Genomic DNA, 27,034 nt, shown 5'->3' on the forward strand with positions numbered 1-27,034 from the left:
TAATATCTATGTTTTACAGATGAGAAAACAGACATTCAGTGAGACTGAGTAACTTGTTCAAGGCACATGTTTAACATGCACTAAACCAAAGTTTAAAGCCAGTGTTTCTGCTTTTAGCTCACATGTCCCCTCCTACTGCTACACTTTGCACACAGTCTGGTTATCTTTGTCTATCATACCCAATATTATGTAGTCTCAAGAATAAACATATTTTCCATTTCTCCAACACAATATCTAACATATAAAGTTTAAAAATATTTGATGAGTGAATTATTTAGTAATAAATAGTAATCAAATGATACATTTGTACTAAAACTACAGTATGTTGATGCTTAAAAGTTAATGACAATAGAAGACATGGGCTCAATTTCAATTCAGTAACAATTTAGTAGCAATATGGAGTAGTATAAAGATAAAAGAATAGGCTTTCGTAGATTTGAATTTGTAATTCTGACTTTGCCAATACCAGGATTGGCGGTCATGTAATTTCTCTCTTACATGACTTCGTGACTTCCCCAAAGCCAAAAGGTTACATTATGTCATAAAAAAGCTAGCTTCTACTCACAATATGTTGCTTCTCTCTAAGAAAGTCAATCCTTTGATATCAAATCCTTTCACTTGATAGCATGATTCAGTTCATATGTGTAAATTACTAGCATTTAGTGGTTTGGTTTCAACCAAAAACTGGTTTGAAGAATTTGTAAAAGAACACTTCAAAAAGCACTGGTTTAGGAATCTGTTAAACTCTGTGAATGGGTATGGATAACAAAAGGGTTAATCTAAGCATTTTGCTTTTGTTACTTTATTTCCTCTAGAACCCTGAGATTCAATTTTCTCTCCTTATAGTGGAGACTCTGAAAATATAAAAGTCCTAACCAGGAACAAACATGTAGTAGGTATAGGCAAATACCATTTCCCTTTCCCTTGTTGTCTCTAATCATTTACCCTACTATCTACAGACGTTTAACGTCTTGTCCATCTAGTACATACAGAAGTGATCTTCAAAACATATATGGCATTTAACAGAGCACCAAAACTTACCAGTCAAAGCAGGGCTCACCTTCATCATCAGGGAGCTCTAGACAACATGCAGGATCTCTGCAGGTGTGTCTGGTGGATTATCAACCCGAATCCAAATTATCTGTATTCCACAGTCAGAGACGCACTAATATTCCTTACTCAGTTTCGGTGCATCTACTTACTTTGCTCTGACTCAGCAGTGGTGTACAGCAAAGCTTTAATATTCCACAACCAGAAACCCAAATTTCACAATTTTCACAATTTATCCTTACACTTGACATTTCCCTCAACATGAACTTTTAACATACTTGTTCTTCTTAAGAATCTAAAAAGCAATCAGGAAAATAAATGCTTTTTCAATACAACCATGATAAACAAGTAAAAAAGTTATAGAATGTTTATATTTGTCAAGTGCTTACATTACACAAGGCATTACAAAAATGATTGCCAGCAGACATGGGACCAAGTGATAGAAAGAAGTCTCAAAATCTGTAGCTTGATTCCACTATAACAAAATAAGAAATGCTAAAACTTACCAATTCAGAGTTAGGTGTAATTTCATGATCTGTCTATGGTTCCCATAACATTTACATACTTATTACTTAATTTTTGACCAACAACTTCAAAGTCTGAATCATTTTAAGTTTTTTAGTAGTTTATTTTTATTGTATTTTTCTATTACCATTTATTACCCTTAGACCCTCTTCCACTTCCATCTACCCCTGCAATTACCACACTATTGTCCGTGTCCAAAAGTTCTTTTTCTTTTTTGCTCAGTTCTGCCACTCCTCTACCCCCCGCCCCCAGAGCTGTCAGCCTGCTCTCTATCTATGAGTCTGTCTCTGTTTTGGCTTGTTAGTTCAGTTTGTTTATCAGATTCCGCATATGAATTAAATCATGTGCTATCTGTCTTTCTCTGACTGGCTTATTTCACTTACCATAATGTTCTCCAGGTCCATGCATACTATTGCACAGGGTAAAATGTTCTTTTTTATGGCCAAGTAGTATTCTGTTGTGTAAATGTACCATAGCTGTTTTATCCTCTCATCTACTGATGGACCCTTGGGCTACTTCTAAATCTTGGATATTGTAAATAATGCTGCAATTAACATAGGGGTGCATATATTCTTTTGAATTGGTGTTACAGGTTTCTTCAGATAAATTCCCCAAAGTGGTCCCTGGGGATCAGGGGTTGTAGGGGCTCACGGAGGGGAAGGAGAGAGGCAACTGATAGCAAAGCTTCCCTCCAGCACCTGTCTATATATTAAGTATGGAGTTTGCCTTCGTTCTGCAGTTCCTTGGATGAGTAAGAGATACTTACAGAAAGCAGCAGAAGGAAAATTGCTAATACTGATGTTTTTTGTAACCTTGTAGGGGAAAGTTGTACCCGTTGCAAACCATCTATAAAGCTCATCATGTTAAAATGGGCACTTTGTGGGGTGGTGGCTCTCCACAGTTGCTGTGATAAGAACAAGTCAGAAGAACGGTCACAACTGTCAAGTGCTTCTGCTTCCCCAGGCAGAGGCAGGCACCACACAAGCTGCTCCACCTTGCGTGGATGCTTCATTAGTGGAACAGAAATGGTGGTACCACATGCAGCCATGTCTCAGGAGACAGTAATGTGAAGCTCTTCCAGATTGGAAAGGATGGAGCTGTTCTTTTGGGAATAAAGTAAAAACAACTAAAGTAACCCATTAACTAAGAATAAATCAAGTGATCCTCAAGGCTGATTACATTCAACATATGCAAAGAAAGTAAACTTCTGAGGTGATCCTGAAGGAAGATTTTTATACTGCTCAGAAAAGGCACTCCAGAATCTTATTTCCAAGAGATTTCATGGCTCATTTGGTTGAAATCAAGACTTTTGAAAAGTCAGACATAAACTTCTATGTCATGAAGGGTTCATCAGATTTGAGCTGTTCAGCTTGTAAAATCCCACTTGCTAAAACAATCTAAAGTTGCCACCTGACAAACTCGTGTTTCCGGGTGATGTCAGAGACACTTGCCTTTTGGGCTCTCAGCTCCAAATATGACTGCTTTTCTTGTTTCTGAAAGTCTCCCAAGCACACTGGCCTGTCGTGGGTGTGTCCCTGGGTGCAGTCCTGTGTTCAGTGATTACTGGAACTGTATATGGCTTTAGTGATGTTTCCTTTACAAACTTCTCCTCTGGCATGGTGTGGACTGAGATAATTTTATTTGTATTCTAAACTTGGAGCTCTGAAAACCTACATGTTTTAATATCTTAAAGTTGCTTTTGTTAAAGGAATGGAAAAATATGCTCAATAATACTTAATTATTGTTGGCAAGTAATAATTACCTGAATATATCAGTCACATAAGCATGTATAGATTAGCTGACATGTTTCCCAAAGGCTAACACACTACTGTAACTCTCTGTTATTTAAAAAAGCAGTAGTTAGAACTGAATTACCATTTTCATTATATACTATTTTGTGCCTATAGAGCACTCTCCCTTTCTGGGTTTTTTTTTTAATGGATTTTATTTATTGCCTTTGTGTATTTATGTTTTCCTTTCACAGAAATCAGCAGTGAGCAGTCAAGTATTTAGGTAGCCTTCAGTTTAAAAAATTGCAAGGGATGCATGTGGGCTTCTGATTTTTTAGCTTGAAAGTTATTTACAATACTTACATTTCTTCTAATATATTTTTTTAAAACTCTCCTTCTTATCTCATTTTAGAAGACTATCTCTTGGTCAATCCCAATAATTGTTTGAATGTTGTTTATTCAGTCTGTTGATAAAAGAAATTGTTCATTTTCCTTGGTCTCAATATTACACATATTTGTTTATAGTTGTCCCATTTAAACAGTTTCTTTTTAAAAAATATTTTAGTTATTTATTTTTAATAACTAAGTGGTTGCCACTTGCACGCCCCTAGCTGGGGACCAGGCCTGCTACCCAGGCATGTGCCCTGACTGGGAATCACACCAGAGACCTTTTAGTCTGCAGGGCAGCACACAGTATACTGAGCCACACCAGCCAGGGCCCATTTGAACAATTTCTTATGTCAGTTTTTGCCCGCATATTTTGTAGTCATTTTAACATTTGTGGTTTTCAGTTCCACAAAAAAATTTTATAAATATTTAAAGGCCTTAAAATGTATGTACCTTTTCCCCTAAATTATTACATAAAGTATAAATTTATACTACATTTATTTTGTTTCATTTATGATGTGAAGGAAGAGGAGAGTGGAAATTACAAAGCCATTCTGTAATAATATTGTGCAAACGTGGTTTGAAGGAATGTAAACAGAAGGACTTCTGTGTTCGGCTCATCTTAGACTAATAAGAAGATACTTCAGAAATCATCCAATTATGAGTTTCATTATGTAAGAAAAGGTGTGGACATCGTTTGTGTTTTTGAACCTCACTGACATAGCCACTTAGGTATATGAACGTTTCCATCATGGATGCTGAGACAGCCTGGAAATCTTCAGTGTTTTAATTGGTAACAACTTTCAAAGAGTGATATATTACCCAAAATCTTTTCTGGGCAGAGCAATTAAAAGTGTTGTAATTTATTAAAAATTAAATTTGTAAAAAAAATGCCAAACAAATGACCTGAAAAAAAAGCTGGGGTAGCAATATTTATATCAGACAAAATAGATTTCAAAACAAAGTCCATAAAAAAAGACAAAAGAGTACACTATATAATACTTAAGGGAGCCATCCATCAAGAGGTCATAACCCTTGTAAACATATATACACTCAACATAAGAGCACCAAAATATATAAGGAAAATCTTAGAAGACTTCAAGAAAGGTATCGACAGCAACACACTCATAGTAGGGGATTTTAACACCCCATCGTCAACAATAGATAGATATTCCAAGCAAAGAATCAACAAGGATATTGTGGCATTGAACAACACTCTAGATCAAATGGGCTTAATGGGTATATACAGAAACGTTCACTCCAAAGGAGCAAAATATATCTTATTTTCAAATGCACATGGAATATTTTCAAAAATAGACCACATGGTAGGTCACAAAATAAGCCCTGACAAACTCAAGAAAATTGAAATCATATTAAACATCTTCTCAGGTCACAAAAGCTTGAAACTAGAAACCAACCTCAAGGCAAAACACAAAAACAAAAATTAATGGAGATGGAATACTATACTATTAAATAATGAATAGGTTAACAATGAGACCAAAGAAGAAATAAAAAAGTTTCTGGAAAAAAATGAAAATGAACACACAATAGCCCAAAACCTATGGGACACAGCAAAGGCAGTCCTGAGAGGGAAGTTCATAGAAATACAGGCCTACCTAAAGGAGATGGAAACATTTCAAATAAACTACCTACCCCTACATCTACAAGAGCTAGAGGAACAAAAACAAACATAGCCCAGAGCAAGTAGAAGGAAGGAATTAGTCAATATCAGGGCAGAACTAAATAACACAGAGACTGAAAGAACAATTCAAAGGATCAATAAATCCAGGAGCTGGTTCTTTAAAAAAGTAAACAAAGTGGACAAGCCTTTAGCTAGACTCACCAAGAAAAAAAGAAAGAGGACCCAAATAAAAAAATCAGAAATGAAAGAGGAGAAATTACAACCAATACCCCAGAAATACGAAGGATTGTAAAAAATTACTAAGAACAAATATATGCCAAGAAATTTAGCAACCTTGGTGAAATGGATGTATTCCTAGAAACATATAATCTTCCAAAACTGAATCAAGAAGAAACAGAAAGCCTGAATAAACTGATAACAATTAGTGAAATTGAAGCAGAAATCAAAAAACTCCTGGCACATAAAAGCCCTAGACCAGATGGCCTCAGAGGTGAATTTTAACAAACATCTAGGGAAAAGCTAAATCCTATGCTTCTCAAACTATTACAAAAAATTCAAGAAGAAGGAAGACTCCTAAACTCTTTTTATGAGGACAATATTATCCTAATTCCAAAACCAGATAAAGACATAACAGGAAAGAAATCTGTAGGCCAATATCACTGATGAACATAGGCACTAAAATCCTCAACAAAATATTGGCAAACCAGGTCCAGTGATACATTAAAAAGATCATACACTAGGATCAAGTAGGATTTATCCCAGGGATGCAAGGATGGTGCAATATTTGCAAGTCAATAAATGTCATATACCACATAAACAAAATGAAAGACAAAAATCACATGATCACATCAATAGATGTTGAAAAAGCATTAATAGCACCCCGCCCCTATTAATGATATAAACACTCAGCAAACTGGGAATAGAGGGAGCACACCTCAACATAATAAAGGCCATATACGAGATACGAGAAACCTGCAGCCAACATCATACTCAATGGGCAAAAACTAAAACCTCCCCCCTAAAATCAGGGACAAGGCAAGGATGTCTGCTTTCACAACTTTTTTTCAACACAGTATTGGAAGTTTTAGCCACTGTGATCAGACAAGAAAAAGAAATAAAAGGCATCCAAATTGGAAAAGAGGAAGTAAAACTGTCATTATTTGCAGATGACATATAGTGTACATAGAAAACCCTATAGGCTCCACCAAAAAACTACTTGACCTAAAAGTGAATTTGGCAAAATAGCAGGTTACAAAGTCAATGCTCAGAAATTAAAGGCATTTTTGTAAATCAACAATGAAATAATCAGAAACAGAAACTAGGGAAAAAAAACCTTTGCTATAGCAAAAAGAAATATAAAGTACCTAGGAATAATCAAGAAGGTAAAAGACCTGTATTTGGAAAACTACAGAACACTGAAGAAAGAAATTAAGGAGAATACAAATGGAGGCAAGCTTATACTGTATTCATGGATTGGAAGAAACAACATCATTAAAATGTCCATACTACTCAGAGCAACCTATACATTCAATGCCATCACTATTAAAATACCAGACATATTTCACAGATTTAGAAAAATGTTTCAAAAATTTATATGAGACCAAAAACAATACCAAATAACTATAGAAATCTTGAGAAAGAACAAAGTAGGAGAGATCTCAATACCCAATATCAAACTATACTGCAAGGTCACTGTAATATAATCAAAACAGTTTGGTACTGGCATAAGAACAGGCTCTTAAATGAATGGAACAGAATAGAGAGCCCAGAAATAAACTCATGTCCTTATGGTCAATTAATTTTTGACAAAAGGGAGCAGGATCATAAAATGGAGGAAAAATAGCCTCTTCAATAAATGGTGTTGGGAAAACTGGACTGGTAGATGCAAAAAAACGAAATTAAACCACCAACTTACATCATACACCAAAATAAACTCAAAATGGATAAAAGATTTAAACATAAGCCACAACACCATAAAAGTCCTGGAGGAAAATATAAGCAGTAAAATTTCAGATATGCCACACAGCAATATTTTTTGCTAGTTCATCCTCTAGGACAAGGGAAATAAAGGAAAGAATAAACAAATAAGACTACATCAAATTAAAAAGCTTCTGCATGGCTAAAGAAAACACCATCAAAATGAAAAGGGAACCAACCAATGGGAAAACATACTTGCCAACAATACCTTGGGCAAGGTTTTGATCTCCAAAATATATAGAGAACTCATATGACTCAATGCCAGGAAGACAAACTATCCAATTAAAAAAATGGGCAAAGGACCTTAACAGACACTTCCCCAAAGAGGACATACAGAGAGAAGGCCCATAGACATGCTCAATATCACTAGCCATCAGAGCAATGCAAATTAAAATCACAATGAGATACCATTTCACACAGGTCAGAGTGGCTGCCATTAACAAGTCAACAAATAACAAGTGCTGGCAAGGATGTGAAAAAAAGAGAACCCTAGTGCACCATTGGTGGGACTGCAGACTGGTGAAGCCACTGTGGAAAATAGTACGGAATTTCCTCAAAAAACTAAAAATGGAACTGCTTTTTGACCCAGTGATTCCACTGCTGGGATTATACCCTAAAAATCATAATACACCAATTCAAAAGAACTTATGCATCCCTATGTTCATAGTGGTGTTCTATACAATAGCCAAGGCCTGGAAACAGCCTAAGAGCCCATCAGTAAATGAATAGATCAGTAAAATGGTGGTACATTACACAATGGAATACTATGCAGCAGAAAGAAAGAAGGAACTACTTCCTTTCATGACAGCCTGGATGGAACTGGAGAGTATTATGCTAAGTTAAATAAGCCAGGTGGCAAAAGAAAAATACCATATGATCTCATCAATAAAAGGAACCTAATGAACAAAACAAACAAAGGAGCAAAATAGAACCAAAAGCACGGAAACAAGGAACAAACTGACAGGGACCAGAGAGGAGTGGATAAGGGAGAAAAGAATTGGAAGGGCTTAGTTAAAGAAGAAGTATAAATGACCTATGGACATGGACAACAGGGTGGGGATTGACTTTGGGAGCGGGGTGGGGTGGGGTCAGGACAAGGAATAGCAACGGGAGAAAATTTGGACAACTGTAATAGAACAATGATTTTTAAAAATTGAAAATAAAACCATAAAAAAAGACACACAAAATATAAGAGTCTTGCTTCTCTGAGTGTGGTTGGTAGGGCAATCATATAGGTATAAAAATTTATATTTTTAATTTGAACATTTCACCTAAAGTGTCATATGTTATGCTTGAGTGTGATAGTTATATTATAGAATTACATGTTTATGATTTTGTAATAAAAAACAAAACAAACAAAAATTCCCTGCAGTGGCATCACTAGCTCAAAGGGGAGTTCCATTTTTAATTTTTGAGGAAATTCCATACTGTTTTCCACAGTGGCTGCACCAGTCTGAAGTTCCACCAACAGTGCAGAAGTGTTCGCCTTTCTCCACATCCTCACCAACACTTGTTTGTTGATTAATTAATGCTAGAGATTCTGACAAGGGTGAGGTGATATCTCATTGTCGTTTTAACTTGTATCTCTCTGATGATTAGTGATGTTGAGCATCTTTTTATATGTATTTCCTCTGTAGAGAATTGTCTGTTCAGGTCCTTTGCCCATTTTTTAATTGGATTTTTTTGTTTGCTTGCTTGTTTAGGGGGGTCGAGTTTTATAAGTTCTTTATAAATTTTGGATATCAACCCCTTGTCAGATGTATTCATATAATACTGTACATAGAGAACCCTAAATATCCCACCAAGAAACTACTAGAACTGATAAATAAATTCAGTAAAGTAGCAGGATACAAAATTAATATCTAGAAATCAGATGCATTTTTATATGCTAATAATGAACTATCAGAAAAAGAAATTAAGAAAATAATCCCATTCACAATTGCTTGAAAAATAATAAAATACCTAAGAATAAATTTAACCAAGGAGGTAAAAAAACCTGTAATCAGAAAATTAAAAGATACCGAAGAAATTGAAGAACATACTAGTAAGAGGAAGCATATACCACGTTGAAGGATAGGAAGAATTAACATCATTAAAATGTCCATACTACTTAAAGCAATCTATAGATTCAGCACAATACTTATCAAGATACCAGTGACATATTTCACAGAACTAGGATAAATATTCCAAAAATGTATATGGAACCACAAATGACCCCAAATAGCAACAGTGATCTTAAGAAAGAAGAACAAAGTTGGAGGAATCATGCTACCAATACCAAACTCTACTATGAGGCCATAGTAATCAAAACATCATGGCACTGGCGTAAAAACACATACAGAGATCAATGGAACAAAATAAAGAGCCCAGAAATAAGCCCATTTTTTATAGTCAATTAAAATTTGGCAGAGGAGGCAAAAATATACAATGGGCTAAAGGCAGTTTATTCAATAAACGGTATTGGGGAAATTGGCAGATATACACAAAAAATGAAACTAGACCACCTTCTTAATATCACACAAGAATAAATTCAAAATGGATATAAGACTTAAATGTTAGACTCAAATCCATAAAAATCCTAGAAGAAAACATAGACAGTAAAATATTGGACATTGCTCATAGCAATATTTTTTCTGATATATCTCCGCAGGCAAGGGAAACCAAAGAAAAAATAAACAAGCGGGACTACATCAAACTGAAATGTTTTTGCACAGCAAAGGAAAGTGTCAACAAAATAAAAAGACAACCCATTGAATGGGAGAGCATATTCAATGATACATATGATAATCAGTTTATTTAAGTTTTAAGAAAAAAAAAAACTTTAGTGACAACATTGTCAAGGAGGTTCTTAAACATTGTGGAATACTAATTTCTTAGCAGGAGATTGTATATACATGAGACCTTAGCTTTTAGGGTCATCCTGCAAAACATTGGTCCACAAGTATTTAGACCAATTTATCCAGGATATTTTTGTCCTGCTTTTTCATCCAATACTGTAACTAAGAGTATTGTTTAAAAAGTTATAAATAACCATTTCTGGTTATGACACAAAGACACTTCACATTTCTTGATTAAAGAGATGATAAGGAAAATTAGTCACTAGTTGAACATAACTTGGCAGAAAATTGCTAAGTACACAATAACTACTTAAAAGCAGAAAAAAAAACCTTTATTAATGGAATGTCACAAAATATCATGGTTCATTATTCCTAACTTCCTCTTCCTACTAAACTAACTATAGATTTTTAAGGAAATGGTCCCTTTTATGCACATATCTTTAAAAATACCAAAAAATATTATTCATTAAATTCAGTAAATACAATTAAGTACAAAAAAATGTAATTTTAAAATATCCAAAAGCTTCTTACTTGAAGATTACAATGTGACAAAATATCTAAATTCAACCAAATTAATTATTATAAAGTAGCTTTAAGCTTTGATTTTAATTCTTGGGTTTACTGAACTTAAAGTATTTAGAAACTTGTTTATGTTTTATTATGTGTTTGTAATTAAAGCAGTAAATGTATTCACAAGCACACTTATAAAAATTATAACAGCATATATTTAGAGTTCTTGATTTTGTTAACAGTAAAGTTAAAAAAAATTAAAACTTTAAATTTCCATGTCTTTGTATCTTCATTTTATTCTTTATTTATTTGTAGTATTAAGTAATGATTTTCTTGGTTGATTATATCAGGCCCTTTTTATTGCAAAAGCTTCTATATGTGTGAGACTTCCCTAACTCCCTAAATTAAGGAGTTGAATTCTTAAATGAACTATTAGCATTCTGACATTATTGTCTATTGACATTAAAATGAAATAAAGCAGTGAAAAATGTATGTGAAAGTATCCAGGTCTGGTCATACCCATAACATTCTCTTAATTTTTTCAGAAACAATAAGGGAAGATAACTTATTAGCTTCCTTTACTTTCTAGTTCTCTTTCTAATATTGTAGGTATGCAAGTCATCTGAAATGGAATCAAATAAACAATAAGTATTTCTCTAACTGGATAATCAAAGTAAAATATTGATTTATAATTTACTTTGAAATCTACTGAAACAATAAATATTACATTGTGGGACAAAAGTAGGTTTACAGTTGTTAGGATATGAAACAGAAGTTTATTCTTGTATTATTATTTATTATTGTATTATTATCCACACAAACAACAGTAAACCTACTTTTGCCCCACCCAGTATTGTTATTTTAACATATATTTGAAAGATAAAACATATTGTGAATAATATTTCCCTTGAGGATCTCTCTGCGCCTACTTTTCATAATTATTTTGATATGTATTGAATACCTCTAGCGACCATTTTGCATGTAATGATTATAATTATAAGCACTTGTTTATAAATATTTTAAAGAGTTAAACCATGTCTGTATCTGTTCTTATGCCATATATATATATACATATATAGTACTTGTATATTAATATCACAATTTACTAGCTGTTCACTTAACTAGAATAGTTTTGCTTAATACAACATAAAACCATATATTTAGAACTTAAGCTTGGAATTCTATAACTCATGTATAGTTAAAATTGAAGTTAAACTTTTCATTTGGTTTTAACAGAAATGATGTTTTCATGGATGATAGTACAGTATTTTCTTAGCACCAAAATTTGTTCCCATTTTATCTTAGAAGGCTTGATCTAGTTCATACATTATACATGTATTTTGGCTGAATGTAAAGTTCTCAGAGGTGCATGAGTTCAAATTTCAACAATGTTGCAAAACCAGGCTCTCTGAACTCAGACTGCTGTATCAGATAGTACAGATATCATTAAAATATTTCCTTTGTGCTATTGTCAGATAAAAATCATTCTACCATCTGAAAGTAGGAACAGAAGTCTTTAGAAAAAGTTGATAGAGGTTTCAAGGAGAAAGCCTTCTGAAATTCTGGTTTAGCTCAGAAGGTAACTAAAGCCAGAACAAATAATAAATTAGTAATTCAAAAATTAGACAACAATGGTCTGAAAAAGTAATGTTTGCCAAGAAAACCCAGGGGAAAGGTTAGCATCGGTAGTTGCTCAATAAGTTGTTTGTTTGTTTGTTTTTAATAAACAGGTACATAAACACTCAAGATCAGGGAAGGCAAATTTTGATTTATGCAGGGTGTTTGTTACTGGTCCCTTTCTACACCCTCACAGTTAGAAACACATGCCACTCAGAGATGGCTGGGTCTATCAGGGAGAAGAGAACCCAAAGGCTCATGCAACTTCTGATTGTGCAAAGACAGAGATACTAAAAATTACCAGAGATTTTTATGTGCCCCTGAGTACAAAACAGTGATTTTTTTTTTGTAAAAGCAAAAGGAAGTTGTCCAAAAATTTTCAATTGAAATCTGTGCAACAAAAATGAAAATGATTGTGGAAGTCTGATAGAAAGTAGCAGGTTACAGGATAAACATTGCCACCTGTTGTCTTGCCCCTGGAATTTTGATCTTTACTATTGAGACAAAAATGACAAGGAAGGAAAGAAGGAAGGAAGAAAGGAAGGAAGAGAGGGAGGGAAGGAGAGAGTAAAGGAGGGAGGGAGAGAGGGAGGGAGGGAGGGAAGACTTAATATAACTTTCAAAAACCAGCTTAAAGGAGGCCAGAAACAACTAAAATGAAGAACAATGGCATTTTTAAAAATAACAAGAATTTTCCCACAAGTGGGAATTTGGTGTGGAGTGAATGAGGAATAAGATAATATGTTAGAAGGTGTATCTTTATCTTCGCTGGTGTGGCTCAGTGGATTGAGTGCTGGTTCCCAGTCAGGGCACATGCCTGGGTTGCAGGCAGGGTCCCCAGGGGGGAACATTCGAGAGGCAACCACACATTGATGTCTCTCCTTCTTTTTCTCCCTCCCTTCCCATCTCTCTAAAAATAAATAAATGAAATCTTAAAAAAAAAAAGTGTGTTTTCAGGAGGGTGAAAATAAAAAGAATAAAATATGCTTGTCAACATATAAATTGGTGCACAAAGTTTGTGCAAAAAATAATAAAAGATGTAGTACTGGTTGTCTTTTTTAAAATTCAAAACCTTGCATTTTTTATAGAATGAAAAAAATGAGTATTTTGATAATTTAACTTGAGAAATACAGTCACATAAAAATATCAAACGCTGTGAAATAAGACTTTGCAGGAATGAAAACACAAAGTGAAGAAGAGAAATGCATCCAATTGAAAACTGCAGGGGAACTAAGGTGACTGAAAATCATTGTTCAAATTGGAGTCTATCCAGAATACTGAGGCTGGAACAGGAGCTATGTGGAGCTCAACACGTGGAGTTTAAAGAAAATATATACAGAGCCAATGTGTGGGATCATGGAGTCTCACACATGTATAAGCACTTCTGGAAGGTCAACACACTTGTGTAATTCCATATAAGAAAGTGATTCTGCAGTCTATTATATTTTGACTCAGAAACTGAATGATAGATTATTACAGTCATAAGCCACTTAACAATAAAAACGCATTCTGAGAAATGCCTCATTAGGTAATTTCATCATTCTGCAAGCATCATAAGGTATGCTTACACAAACCTAGATGGTATAGGCTACTACACACCTAGGCTATGGGCTAGCCTATTGCCCATAGAGCGCATCCCTGTACAGCATATTACTGTATAAGACAACATGAGACTAAATCAAGTACAAGAGAAAATGGCTCAACCAAGAGACATGATAAACATGAGATATGAAGCTGCTTCTGTCTGTGTAACAAGGCATACTGTCTTACAGAAAAAAAAAATTAATAAGTAAAAAGAGTACACTCTGAAATAATAAAAAGGGTAGTAGAGTAAATACGTAAACTAGTAACATAATTGTTTACTATCATTATCAAGTACCATGTACTATACATAATTGTACGTGCTCCACTTATATACAACTGGCAAAGCAATGGGTTTGTTTATATCAGCAACACCATCAACATGTGAGTAAGACATTGCGTTATGTTACTACAATATGACATTACTAGGATATAGGAATTTTTCAGCTACCTATACTCTTATGGGACCACCATCATATATATGGTCCAACATTGACCTAAACATCATTATATAGCCCAAGACAGTATAGTTTCAATCACTATTTAGTAACTAAAAAATGAGTCATATAATAGTAGTCAGCATTCATAAAACAAAGTCATTAGGTATACTTAAAAAGATAAAATTTCCTTACTGAGTATCAAGTTCAACCCCAAACTGATTTCTCTTTAAACAACCAGGCATGCTACACATATTGGGGGGAGGGCGGGGAAAGGAGGATTAAAATAAAATGTTCTCAAAATGGCAGTTTTTTTTTCTATTTTACCTCATGGAATACAGCAGTAAAATATGATAAAATAAGATTTATATGTGTTTTTCAAAATTTCAACATATTTAGCAATTTCATGAAGACAAAAACTTCGGAGTTTGTTTTCAGTTTAACAGAAGATACTTTGATGTGATTCACTTCTAGTGGTCTCATTATGAAATAAAATGTATTAATACTCTTTAATGTAAGATAGAAAAACAATGGTAGGGGTTTTAAGGTCAGGAACCCTGAGTTTGCATGCTAGCTTTACTGATCACAGACATGCAATTTAACTCCTTTGACCTTTATTTTCATGATGAAGAGTAATTAAATAATACTACTTGGCCCCATACAGTTATTTTGAGAATGTGACGGCTTGTTGCCAGTGCTCTATGAATGCTGTACTCAACCAACAAATTAATTTTGACTAACACTGGACTGGCTGCTGGAAACAGAAAATAAAAATATGTAGCTTTCTTGCCCTTGAGAAGCTCACTCTCTAATGAAAACACAGACCTGCCGTTACAGCACAGGGTAATAAATCTCTAATACAGCCTTGTACCTAGTGCTCAGGAGGCCTGGATTGCACATGGAAAGAAAATTCAAAAAACCTTGACCCAGCATAGAATATAACACTTTAACTTTCTTGTCTACGGTCACTGCAGTGATCCCAGTGGCAACGAGACCATAAAAGTCAAGTCAGCAAAAGCCATTCCCAGCGCCTGGGGAGGTATGAGCACATGGAAAATCTCCATTCCCAGGAAGCTGTGAGATCATGTCTGATTTAAGTCCCAATCCTAAACAAAGCAGGCCTCATGCTGGGTTTCACGTGTAGACTTTCATGTCCAATCCCTGTAACGAGGTGATAAGGCCTGTGTCACAGTTAGTCAGTAGCAGGCGATGGCAATTAACAAGATTGCACTAACCTGGAGATGTGCCAAGCTGGCAAAAGAAGGATTAGAAAGTAAATGAAGTGAGCAACCATGAACCAGCAAATAGGGCTTAATGGACAGTACAAGTCAGTGAGGCAAAAATGGGCCAATTTGTTCTCATTGATTTTCACTGCCCATTGAGCTGCATTCCTCTTTTGCTTTCTAATGCATTTATCTTGGCCTACACAAGTCCTCTGGCTGTCATTCTGAGGACAATTCCATTGACCGCAACAATACCACGAATGGCTGAAAAGGAGGACCAAAGTAAAGTTTGACCTACAGAATTCTATTTCAGGCACCCTGATGGGATGTTCTAATGACCTGGAGAGTCAGAGGAAGAAAATCCAACGAGGGCTTACATTATACCCGTGAAATCACTCAGGAGACTTTTTTTGAGAGGAATGGAAGTAAGCATTGCTAAGTTTCATTCAACTTGTGTGTTCTTCCCCCTTTAATAAATAATTTGTCAAAGTAAATAAAAACATTCTAACCTGCCATCCTACTGGTTCTGAACCACCCTCATTGGGATCATCAAATGATCTCTGCTATCCAGAAAAAATAAATCTTGGTGACCCATTGTTGTTCACTGGTATTATCAAAGCCATAATCTTAACCTCCGGGAACAGGCAAACTGTGCCAGCTAGGCTAGGACACTAGGCAATATTGCCACCTGACAGAAGCCCTTCCACCTCCGCTTCCCTCTTTTTTTTTCTTATTGCATCTTGTCTCCTGGCTTTTTTTCCTCTTTATTTCTTTTTCTCTGGCTATATCTCTCTTCTCTCTTATTCCTATTTACTAGATGCTTTCTTCTTTCTTATTCCCCTTACTCCAAAAAGTAAATATACTGCCTACTACATCAAAAGCCAATCAGGAAAATTCACCTTTGACCACTGGATTATCTGACAATTATGTTGCACATGATTTCTTCATACCCCTGCCACTTATGATTAATCTCAGATGGCTTCCAAGATTTCGAAATTTCTTCAGTTTATTGAGGAACAAAACTTCTCTATCCAGTTTTCAAGTGGAACTGAACATCTTGGAGTCAAGTTTTCATGTCTTTAAAAGAAACAGACTGGACAGAAAATATGTATCTACCCATAATAGAAAGATTTTACTGTGTTAAAAAGTAAGAGACAATGTGCACAGAGAATTGTGGTTGGTATTTACCTCAATGTGAACCTCCCTAGGAAAGGAGCCACACTGGTACCTTCAGCAGTTCAGGGTCCCTTATCATTGGAGAGAGCAAAAGGAACACATGTGGTTACCAGTGCTGCGTGAGGAAGTCTCCAAGTTTTCCCTGGCTCCCGAGAGTTAATGAGATTCCAACCTGACACAGAATGGATACAGGCCTGAAAAAGACCTTTTTCCCCCCTCCAAGTTAGTTAACAGGCTTTTTCATGAGTCCAGTCAAATAATCATTTATTTCTCTCGTTGCTGTTGTAAACAATGTCTCATTCAATCATTTGACACTGTGACACACATTCCAAAAAGTGATCAGGGATAGCCAGTGAGCATACTGACTTGACACAAAATGTGATTCCTTTGTTTTCTCGTTTCATTTTAAACTACTAACAAACTTGAGAGGGAGACAGACAGACAGGCAGGCAGAATGAGAGGGAAAGGACAGAGAGGGGCGGGGTAAACCTTGGATGTTACAGGTCATATTGCCTCCGGGTATTAGTTCTTCCCTCACCTAGGTTTTGGTTCCCCTGGACCACTCCTCTTCCATTAAGAAACTCTGCATTCCTTAGATGCAGCCTGGCAATTAAACACCCAGCTGCTATGGTACATTCCTGGAGCTGCTGCTACTGAACCCTGAAGAAGAGATGCAGGGGGCATTTCAAACTCTAAAAAGTGTTAACTGCAGCTGCTAAGCAGAAGAAAAAGAAATTCTTAGTCTAAGTTATGCATTGCATGACACATGCATTTGATGTTTTTTTCATATGTTTCCAAAGAAGCGTATGCAACGTCTCACATTCAAACTGTCACCATCTGAAGCACAGAGTAGCTCACAGGCAAATGTTCCAGTAAGAATATATTGTGCGCATGTGTCCCACCTGAGGCACCTGGAAATAACTAAACTTCCACACACAGTATCTTTGCTTTAACAGAAAAGGAAGCTTCTGTGTTGAAATTAATTGAATTTTAGCTGGATTAATTTACCCTAACAAGGACCTTCCTAATATTTTATTTTTCCTGTGGGTTAACCCAAATATCCTTGGAGTTGATCTGTATTTCTCTATTTCCTTCCTAACCCTTACTTATGCCGTCAGATTTTCTTCCGAAAAATGCACATGTTTTTTCTATATCACTCCTCTACTTGAAAACCATCAATAGTTTCCTTGATACCAAAAAATTAATCTCAAATGCCTTAGCTTGACATTTAAAGTTCTCTACTCTCTGGCCTCAGCTTGCTTATGGTACCTGCCTAGTTTTCTGAACAGTTAAATATAATTATGCTTCAAAGTGGTCACTGCTACCCCATTAAAAATTTCCACGGCCCCCCCATACAAAACCCTATGGGTTTTCTGAATACTAATTCTTTTCCTCTTTGCTTAAAATGAACACATCTCCCTTTTCCATTTGCCTTTATCCTGTCCACTGTCTAGCTTCCACTTGCTCTGGAAGGGTTTTCCTCATGTGCATGGCTCTTGGGAATAGAAGAGTCCCCTGGTAAATGTGTTTCTGGGGCGGAAAACAGACAAAGTCTAGAAACTAGGATGAAGGACTGGATTTTAGTTCCAGCCCCAATACATAACAGTAACCTGACCTTAAATGGTCACTTACCCTTCCTACCCTCCATTTCTTCATTTGTAAAATAGGCTTAACAATAACTACCTTCCATATAACTCAATTTCAAAATCATTTAAGAAAATGTTTGGAAAAGTACTTTGAAGATAATAAAATATTCTTTGAGTATAATATAGGATGACAATTTTCTTCCAAAGAACTAGCATTCCCTGTGCACTTATGCCAGGCACTGTTCTGCTTAACCCATAACAACATTTTACAACCATAGTTATTATTCACATTATGTAAATAATAAAACAAGAAGTCTAAATGACTTGTCCAAGTTAAAAAAAATGGATAAGAAAAAGAATTGGGATTCAAACCAAGAAAACTGGGCACCAGCACCTACTTTCACTGTACTACATTTTACTGCCTCCTGTTCTGTCTTGTAATTAATTAACATGTACTAGGCTTGTGAAGTCCCTAAGGCCTATCATCACAGCTTATCTTCTTTGTATCTAAGTTTCACACTTGCTCTTTCCTTTGCCTAGAATGCTTGATGCATGGTTTATAGGGCTCACAAGAACTTTGCTCAAAAGACACCTTCTCTATGAGGTTTTCTCTGACCTCCATATTTGAGATTATAACCTTCCAGCCTATCCTATCCACCTCATCCACTGTATTTTCTCTGTGTCACCTTCCTACACATTTTAGGTTTTTATGTGTTTTCATTACCTTGTTCCATTAGAATGTAAGCTCCATGAAAGCAGGAATTTTTGTTGTTTTACTTACTATTGTATACCCATTGCTTAGAACAGTGCCTGAAACATATTAGCTACTCAATAAATATTTGATAATACAATAGCAATTTAGTTTAGCATGTGGTTCAACAAATGATTCAGAACTTCTTCACTAAAGGCCATTAACATTTTTTATTCAGTCATGTAGAATTACAATATAGACAGTTTCTATAATTGTGGCATTCAAAAAATCAATCCTTGGAGAGTATCATTTTCATTAAGAGGTGCAATGAATACACTTTGAATTGGACAGGTGAGTAGGAATTATAGTTTATCTTTAACTCTGAACAAGTTTTTCTTTTGTTCGGTCTCTTAAATCTGCAATAAAAAGTGTTTAATAAGAGACAAATATCTCCATAAGATAAGTTTCTACTGTAAAAATTCTATCCATCATAAAAAGGCATATAAAGGGTCTGGCAAAGTTGGTTTACAGTCATGAGTATGCAAGAGTTTATTCTAGTATTTTTCTGTATGAACAACTGTAAACCTACTTTTGCCCCACCCCATGTGTCCATGTTGATCACAGAATAAAATCTAAATTCCTAATCATGAGCTACAGGTCGTTTTAGGACATAGTCTCCCTCTGCATGTGTACATTCATTATCATTCTCCATTTCAGAGGTGAAATAGCACAACGCCGACCTCGCAAGTGCTGGCGGCAACTCCCCAGGACTGAATCCCTTGTCACATTAACGTCTGTTTGTCTCAGGTTCCCCATCAGTAAAACAGGGATAGAAATATTAATTAAACCCTAGAATTGTTATGAAATGAAGCTACCTACATGAAACACTAAACAAACTGTCCAGCATGAACTAAGTTTTTGGTTATTGCTATGTTTAAATTAGCTTCAGTTTATAATTCAACTATGTGCAGTTCCCCAAATTTCGCACTCCTCCCTCTCAAGAATTTGTGGCTCTGAATATCAGGTTCTTCTGTGTAAAACGCTTTTCCTAAGTTATCCAAAGAGCAAATTCCTACTTACCTTTCAGGTCTCAATTTAAACGCTGATTTCTCTAAGAGGACTTCCCTGGCTTTGCAATTCAGATGAAACAATTACCCCTCGGAAGCCTCAACTTCATAATGTACATATTTTGCTTTGACAGCATTATGCTCCATTGGTTTCCTACTGCAATATAAATACCTTGAAGACAGGTAACATAAATTTAATTTTAGTATCACTAGTGCCTGGCGAGTAGTTATCACTCAGTAAAGATGTATTGACTATGTGAATTAATGACTTGAGTTTTCATTTTTTTTTGTTTGTCTGTTAAGTGAGATTCGCCCTTGAAATTACATACATCTATTTATACCTTATTTTTTTTTATTCATTCATTCATTCATTTATTTATTTATTTATTTTTAGAGAGGGGAAGGGGAGGATGAAAGAGAGGGAGAGAAACATCAATGTGAGAAAGACTGATAAGTTGCTTCCTGTATGCGTCCCCGACTGGGGAAGAACCCGCAACTCAGGCATGTGACCCAACAGGGAATCTAACCAGCAACCTTTTGCTTTGTAGGACTATACCCAGCCAACTGAGCCACACTGGTCAGGGCACTTTGTACTTTATTTTAAGATTAAATGATTATTTAGATTTTTGGAGGGATATAAAATTCTTTTAATATCCTTTGTTAGGGGGAAACACTTTTCCCCCATCCTGATGTTTTATTTTGTTTTCAATGTGAAGCAAGGTCTACTTGTGCATATTCCTGGCCTTTCTGCTTTCTCATTCATGCCTCATCACATATGAGTTCTTAATCAGATAGAAGAATTTGGAATAAAAACTGCTTCTGCTAAGCCAAGTCTCTTTCCTGTTTTTTCAAGAGTAGCTCTTGAGTTGAACTGTTATGGTCAAATAGTCACCTTGGCCATGAAAATTTTGTCTTCATGGTGGAAGTTCTTGACTGTTCAAAATTCTATCGTTTTTGAGTTTCAATATCAGGAATCTGGTTTATCTTCAGTTTTAAGCCACATTGGGCAATGAGGGCAATATCAATAATAAAGCTGATATTTTTTTTTGTTTCTCATTTGCCTTCCTCTTTTCTCCTATTTTTCAATTTATTTAGAATTCAGGTGTGGGAAAATAAGTCTCTTTACCAGACCTCTGAAACTCCAAACATCTTTTAGAATTTAATCATGCTTGCACTATGACACAAATTAAAATGCATTACCCATCATTGTTCTAATGCCTGCAAATTGAGTTCTTGTATCTCAAGGAAACTTGAATGTATATAAAAATCTATACAAGGAAAATGTTCACTATGATTTTGAAAGAAAATGAAATAAACCTTTTGAATCTGCAATGTGAAACATGGACTTCCCCACCAATAAAAGTCTTTGTGGAGATACTCAAATAATATTTAAGACAGAGGAAGTGTAAAGTGTAAAGTGTAAGTGTAAGGTATCTGATTGGTACCTTATTGCAGTCTTCAGATTCTCCAGGCAATATCTTGCCTGCAAATTTTATTTTCACAGAGTCTAACATGCTATTTATCTAGTGAATTCTATACTTATGCATGTTTCATGAATCCACTTATTCCCCTTTCCATTGAAAATAAGCCTCTAATGAATAAAACGTTGTTTTTTCCACTTTATTAAGTAAAACATTAACATACTGAAAGACAATTTTAAGTTGCCTTTTCATATCAGATTGTGTCTACTTGCTAATCAGACATGATTATAAGTGACAGAAGTGGTTTGCATTTTCATTTTACAATATTGTAATTCTGTAACAAATAAGAATAAGAAATTAAACAAATTACAGTCATACTAAAATATATTTTCAGGGAAAGTGGGGGAAATAATTTCTTATCACTGTATAATTACAGTTCTAAGACTTCACTAAGGAACTACCACAGGGTGTTGTCTTTATTTAGTAGTTTACATTTTCATATAGATTTTCTTTATTTCAGTCACTTTTATCTGAAAAAGCAAGAGCCAGCCATAAATAGCACAATATATTACTCATCTATTTGCATTCAACTGAAATGCTTTTCGCTCATGCAGGCTGTTTGTTCAAAATTTTTGTAGTTAATTATGAACATTTCAGATACAAATTATATTTTTCTTTCTTAAATCCAGAGTAAGTTGCAATTGATGAAATGTTTGTAAATTTAGAGGATCTAGAGCTACTTACCAACATATATTGGATGATATCTCTGCAAGATGTTTCTCAAATCTTTGAAATTTCATGAACCAAAGCCCTAATATTGCGATTCCATCCAGTTTTCTGAATACCTTCAAAAACATTTAAAAAGTTTACAGGGTGTTACAGGGTGGAAAAGGTATAACATAAGTGATATAGACTAACCTATACCTTTAAAAATGATGCTAAATATTTAATTTATACATTACTGTTTCTGCCTTGGAAGGCTTAGGAAAAAAACTCAAAACTTTGAAATATTCGTAAATTTATAACTGGAAAAAAGGAGATGTCATTGAAAGGAAGAAGAGTGCCCACATTCATTGAAAATTCTTACAAAAATTCATCCAAGTGCTTAGGATATGCCTGATATGGTATGTTAGGAAATTAATGTCAGATAATTCTTCATTTTTTTTCTATTTTGCAAAAGTGTTTGCACTCGCTTGTACTGCTTGAAATTTCATCATTTAGAAACTAGATCTTTCTATATTAAACAAGCATGTTTTGATTTCAAGTAATGCAATCGTCTTCAAGCTCTTAGGGACAAATTAGCACTCATCTTTTATCCCCACTCAGGCTAGTGCACCTTCCTCTTTGGCAATGGTTGAAAAGTTAAAACTATGCTTCTCAGGCTGCCTTGAACCTGGCTTCTGTACAAAAAAAAAAAAAAAAAAAAAAAAGAGGTTCTTCCAAATAGACTCACTAAAAAGACAATGAAATGATAGAAAAGATGCAGAGACCATGTGCTACTATCGTTTATTATTTTTACTGGTCAGCAAGGTCATGAAGGAGTAAAATAGTTCTGCATTAACATTCCATTTTGTCACTTCTGGCCCTGAAGTGTTAGGTGGCAATTGAGACAGAATAGATGCCAGGAACTGTATTTCAGTGTGCAGACTCCAGTGTTTATGATGGCAAAAGAAGATTCTGGAATAAGGGGCTCACTGATCCTGGTTCTTGCTCCCAGACTTGTGGGTCCTACTTTGAGGTCTTAAACTAACAGTTCCCTTCACTCCACACTCTGGATGTCATCAAGGTTATAGCTTCTCTGGCAGAACAATTCCACAGTGTTCTGGAAGTCTATTCTAGAGGTCCTATCCTCTAGGCTTTTCAATCATTTTGTAGGCATTTAATTTACTATTTCAATTTTTTTCTGTTTTAAATATTTAGTGGTTTCTATTTCCTGCAATGAACTTTAATCAATTATTGGCTTAAGCTGAACAAAACTGTAAAGAGGATTTATTGGCTGACATAACAGAAACACCCAGGCATCAGCATGACTGCAGATAGAGTAGGTCCAGGAACTCATAGAAATCAACATAACTCAGTACAACGCTGCTTTTCCATTTATTATCTTGGCTGAATTCTCAAGTTGGGTGGAAAATCGTTGTAGCAGCCCAGCTTCTCATCTTCCCAGATTTGAGTCATATGGTAAAGACCACCTTCCTCTTTAGCAACTCCAGCTAAAGCCTTAGTAAGCACTATTGGTTCTAATTTGGTCATAAGTCCAACTCTAACCTCATCATTAAGAACAAAGGAATAAAATAGTCCACTCACCAGATTTGTGCTTTATGCCCTGCCCCTGGTACTGAAGTAGCACAAGTGAGCTCCACTCAAAAGGAATAATTACAGAGTACGAGGATTTTCCCAAGAAAGCTTAGATGCCATTACCACAACAGTAAAATCACATGCTTTGAAGCCAAATAACAAAGGTCTACCACATGTTTTCTTTAAAATACAAGCACCTCAGGGAGAATTATAATTTGTAAGTCATTTACATATTAGTGGAAATTTACTTTCTTTTCAGTTTTAATGGAAAATTGTTCAATGTAAGGATTAATGTAATTAAATATTTATTAAATTTCTACTATGCTGTGTAGACTATAATCTCTGGATTCTCCTGAAAAATTGTCCTTAAGAATCTTACAAATCAATAGTAAGACAATTGTGTAATTCATTACAAGTAGAAAAACAAAAGTTTCATAAGTAGAGATTGTAACACTCAGAAGAAGGAAGAATTACCTTAGTTGAAGAAACTGAAGAAAGAAAACAGTGATGTCTTAATGACAACTCATAGGCTCAATTGCATCAAGTTCACAAACATGGGAAAATGTCAACAAAGGTATGTGATAAATTGGGTAAGAGGGAGAATTTACTGAGAAGTTTATTGAGAACTGTAAGAAAGGATTTTTCTAAGAAAAGTTGTAATTTCTTCATGATTTCTATTTTTATGCAGTATATAGAACTTGAAAGAAACAGGATATTGGAATATTTGGAGAGGGTGATTCAATAAAGTTTAGTGACTTGAAGTTGTCTATTTGTTTTGAAATTTACTTATATCTTATTTGATTCCCCCCAAATTTGAGGTGACTGACCTACCAATTGATTGGATCTGAGGAGCAAGCAATTGGCAAGAGTGGCAAGAGACAACAAAGATATTCTGGAAATGCCACTATATAGGAGTTGGGCAAGACAGGAAAGAGTTGATAGGAGTTGATAGAAAATATATTAGAACAAACTCTTCTCATGTTTGTAGCAACAGGTACTTACTGTACCCACCCACACCCCCAAAAAAGGCAATTTATTTGTCTTGAGGCGGTCCTCACAAGCTGTGTAAATGTTGTCACTGAACTTCAGCTGTGGACAGAACACCCAGTATCCTAAGTAGGGTAGAGCATACATGAACAGACAGCAAGTGGAACTGATTTTGTTTGTGGTATAGTGGGACTCCCAAATATTCCAACCTTTGCAACTGTAATTCAAACAATGCTTTGAGCTACTGACGTCATGGCACTTACTTGCGTTCTACCAGAAGTATTACACTCTCCTTCATTTCTCTCTCTCTCCCCCCGCACCCCCACTCTCTTTTTGTGTCTGTCTCTTAAAACATGCATCAAAGGCCGCTCCTGATGACTCCAGACATCCTAATGTCACCATTGCAAAACCATCCAGGGAGAAGAGTAGGGCACATCATTTGAGAAACAATTGTTTCAGAATCATTAAAGGTTTGAGTTAAATTAATGTGTTCTACAAGGACAAGAAATATTCCCAATATTCTTGTCACATAGAAAAAACATCACCTTGACTTTGTAGGTTAAAACAAAGAAAGGAAAGAAGGTTGAGAGATTTGTTCAAATTTAGCAAGATTATTGTTATGTGAGGAATAAATCAGACCTGGTTTCTGACAAAAATCAATGTTTTCTGCTTTGCCCACCACATTTTAGCCGCATGATTTGCCTAAAGCAACAATACAGAAAGCAATGCCCTCCTACAAACAAATCACTCACCAAACTGGTAATTTTATTTGGCCAGTTTGGAGTAGGCATTATAAGTCTAAATTCAAGTCTATAAGATCCAGACAGACCTGACTGTACACTGGGATAGATGACTTAAGTCACAGTTTTGTCATTGCAAAATAAAGACAACGATAATACCTTTTTCATAAGATAACTATTATTTTCAGAGAATATGCTGGGCTAAGCATGCAACACAATGTCTTGACCTATAATGTCATCTGAAAGCATTAGTTATGATTCCTAAAGTCCTTATCATGATAAAAGTTTTTTTTCCTGAAAGATAAAGTTCTAGTTTTAAATACATCATTTTCTCGGAAATAATTAGCATGTTTGCAGTGATCAGTACCACTCATTTTAGAAGGAGTAGGAAACGAGAGACTTCAGCCCTCCACAACCATTTCAAGAGTAGTCTTTTTAACAACAACAACACTCTGTGGTTTAAATCTTTTATTATTCACTTGTGCATGGTGAATTGAGAAGGATACTTTATCCTCCTTGGATGTGAAGACCAAATGTGCTCAGCTGCAGACCAATTATGATATTCAAGTATTTTCAAGACTGCTGAATGGGAAATGAACTGTACTTGTGTGATTAGCTTCATTGATTTCTGTATAAATGCAGTATTTAACTTCAATCAGTATAGTAGTTCAGTAGTTTAAGAAAGTTCACCCTTCCTCTAAAACGCACAAGGAATGTATAGTACAAAGCCAGCCTTGTAAGAGTCACAATGATGATTTACCAAAACGAGATGTTTCGGGATTGTTCCCTCGTTTGAATAGATTAGACATTCTTATAACCCAGATATGTATTTACAGTCTTACCTTACTTACAGATTATACTGTGCAATTACTTGCAAACAACTATTGATTACTTTAAAACTAAATAGGGATCCATTATAAGGGAGTCTCCACTGTTTCTTTTGCTCAGAAATGTTTTACAGTCTTCTAGTTGAAATAGTAATGTCTTGGGCATGGAAGATGAGAGCCATTCACAAAAAAAATATGAAGGCTTTTAGCACAATGAGAAAGCTTAAGTAGAAAACTGGTGGTTAATGGATCCTCAACCATAACAGATATGCAACTTGGTGAACTCTTAACTCAATCTATATCCCATCTATTCATCTAATTATTTCTATGGTGCCTATGATCTAAGTTATTAGGCGAGCTGACAGAGATATTAGAATTTCAATGTAATAAATGAAGGAAAGAAGGTTTTCCCCTGACGGTACTTGCCTGGAGCCATATTGGGAGTGTGTTAGAGTTTATGACATAATACCTACAATGTGCCATGAGCTTAGAGGAAATCATTATAAAATTTTAAAGGCTAAATTTTTATGCTTATTTTACATTTACTTTGGGTGAATCTTTCTTTGCCAACTCAGGTGAAATTTGGCCAATCAGTTTCTCTCAACAACTTAATAGCCATGATGTTCAAAACTTTGGCTGATATTTCTAATTATGCAGAAAACCAACCTGAGGATTGTTCATCCTTCCAGTGTCAAAGCAAATCTATTCATGGAGATACTAGCAGA

At 35.2% G+C, this 27,034-nt stretch overlaps 1 pseudogene; it reads left to right on the forward strand.

Annotated features, from left to right (window-relative positions):
• Window positions 1–2,289: 2,289 nt before the first annotated feature.
• On the forward strand, window positions 2,290–2,718 carry LOC129065575 (chemokine-like protein TAFA-2; annotated as a pseudogene).
• Window positions 2,719–27,034: the final 24,316 nt, after the last annotated feature.

The sequence above is a fragment of the Pteronotus mesoamericanus genome, unplaced genomic scaffold (assembly GCF_021234165.1).
Source record: "Pteronotus mesoamericanus isolate MK-2021 breed Mesoamerican mustached bat unplaced genomic scaffold, CSHL_Meso_final contig_181, whole genome shotgun sequence".
NCBI classification, from domain to species: domain Eukaryota; kingdom Metazoa; phylum Chordata; class Mammalia; order Chiroptera; family Mormoopidae; genus Pteronotus; species Pteronotus mesoamericanus.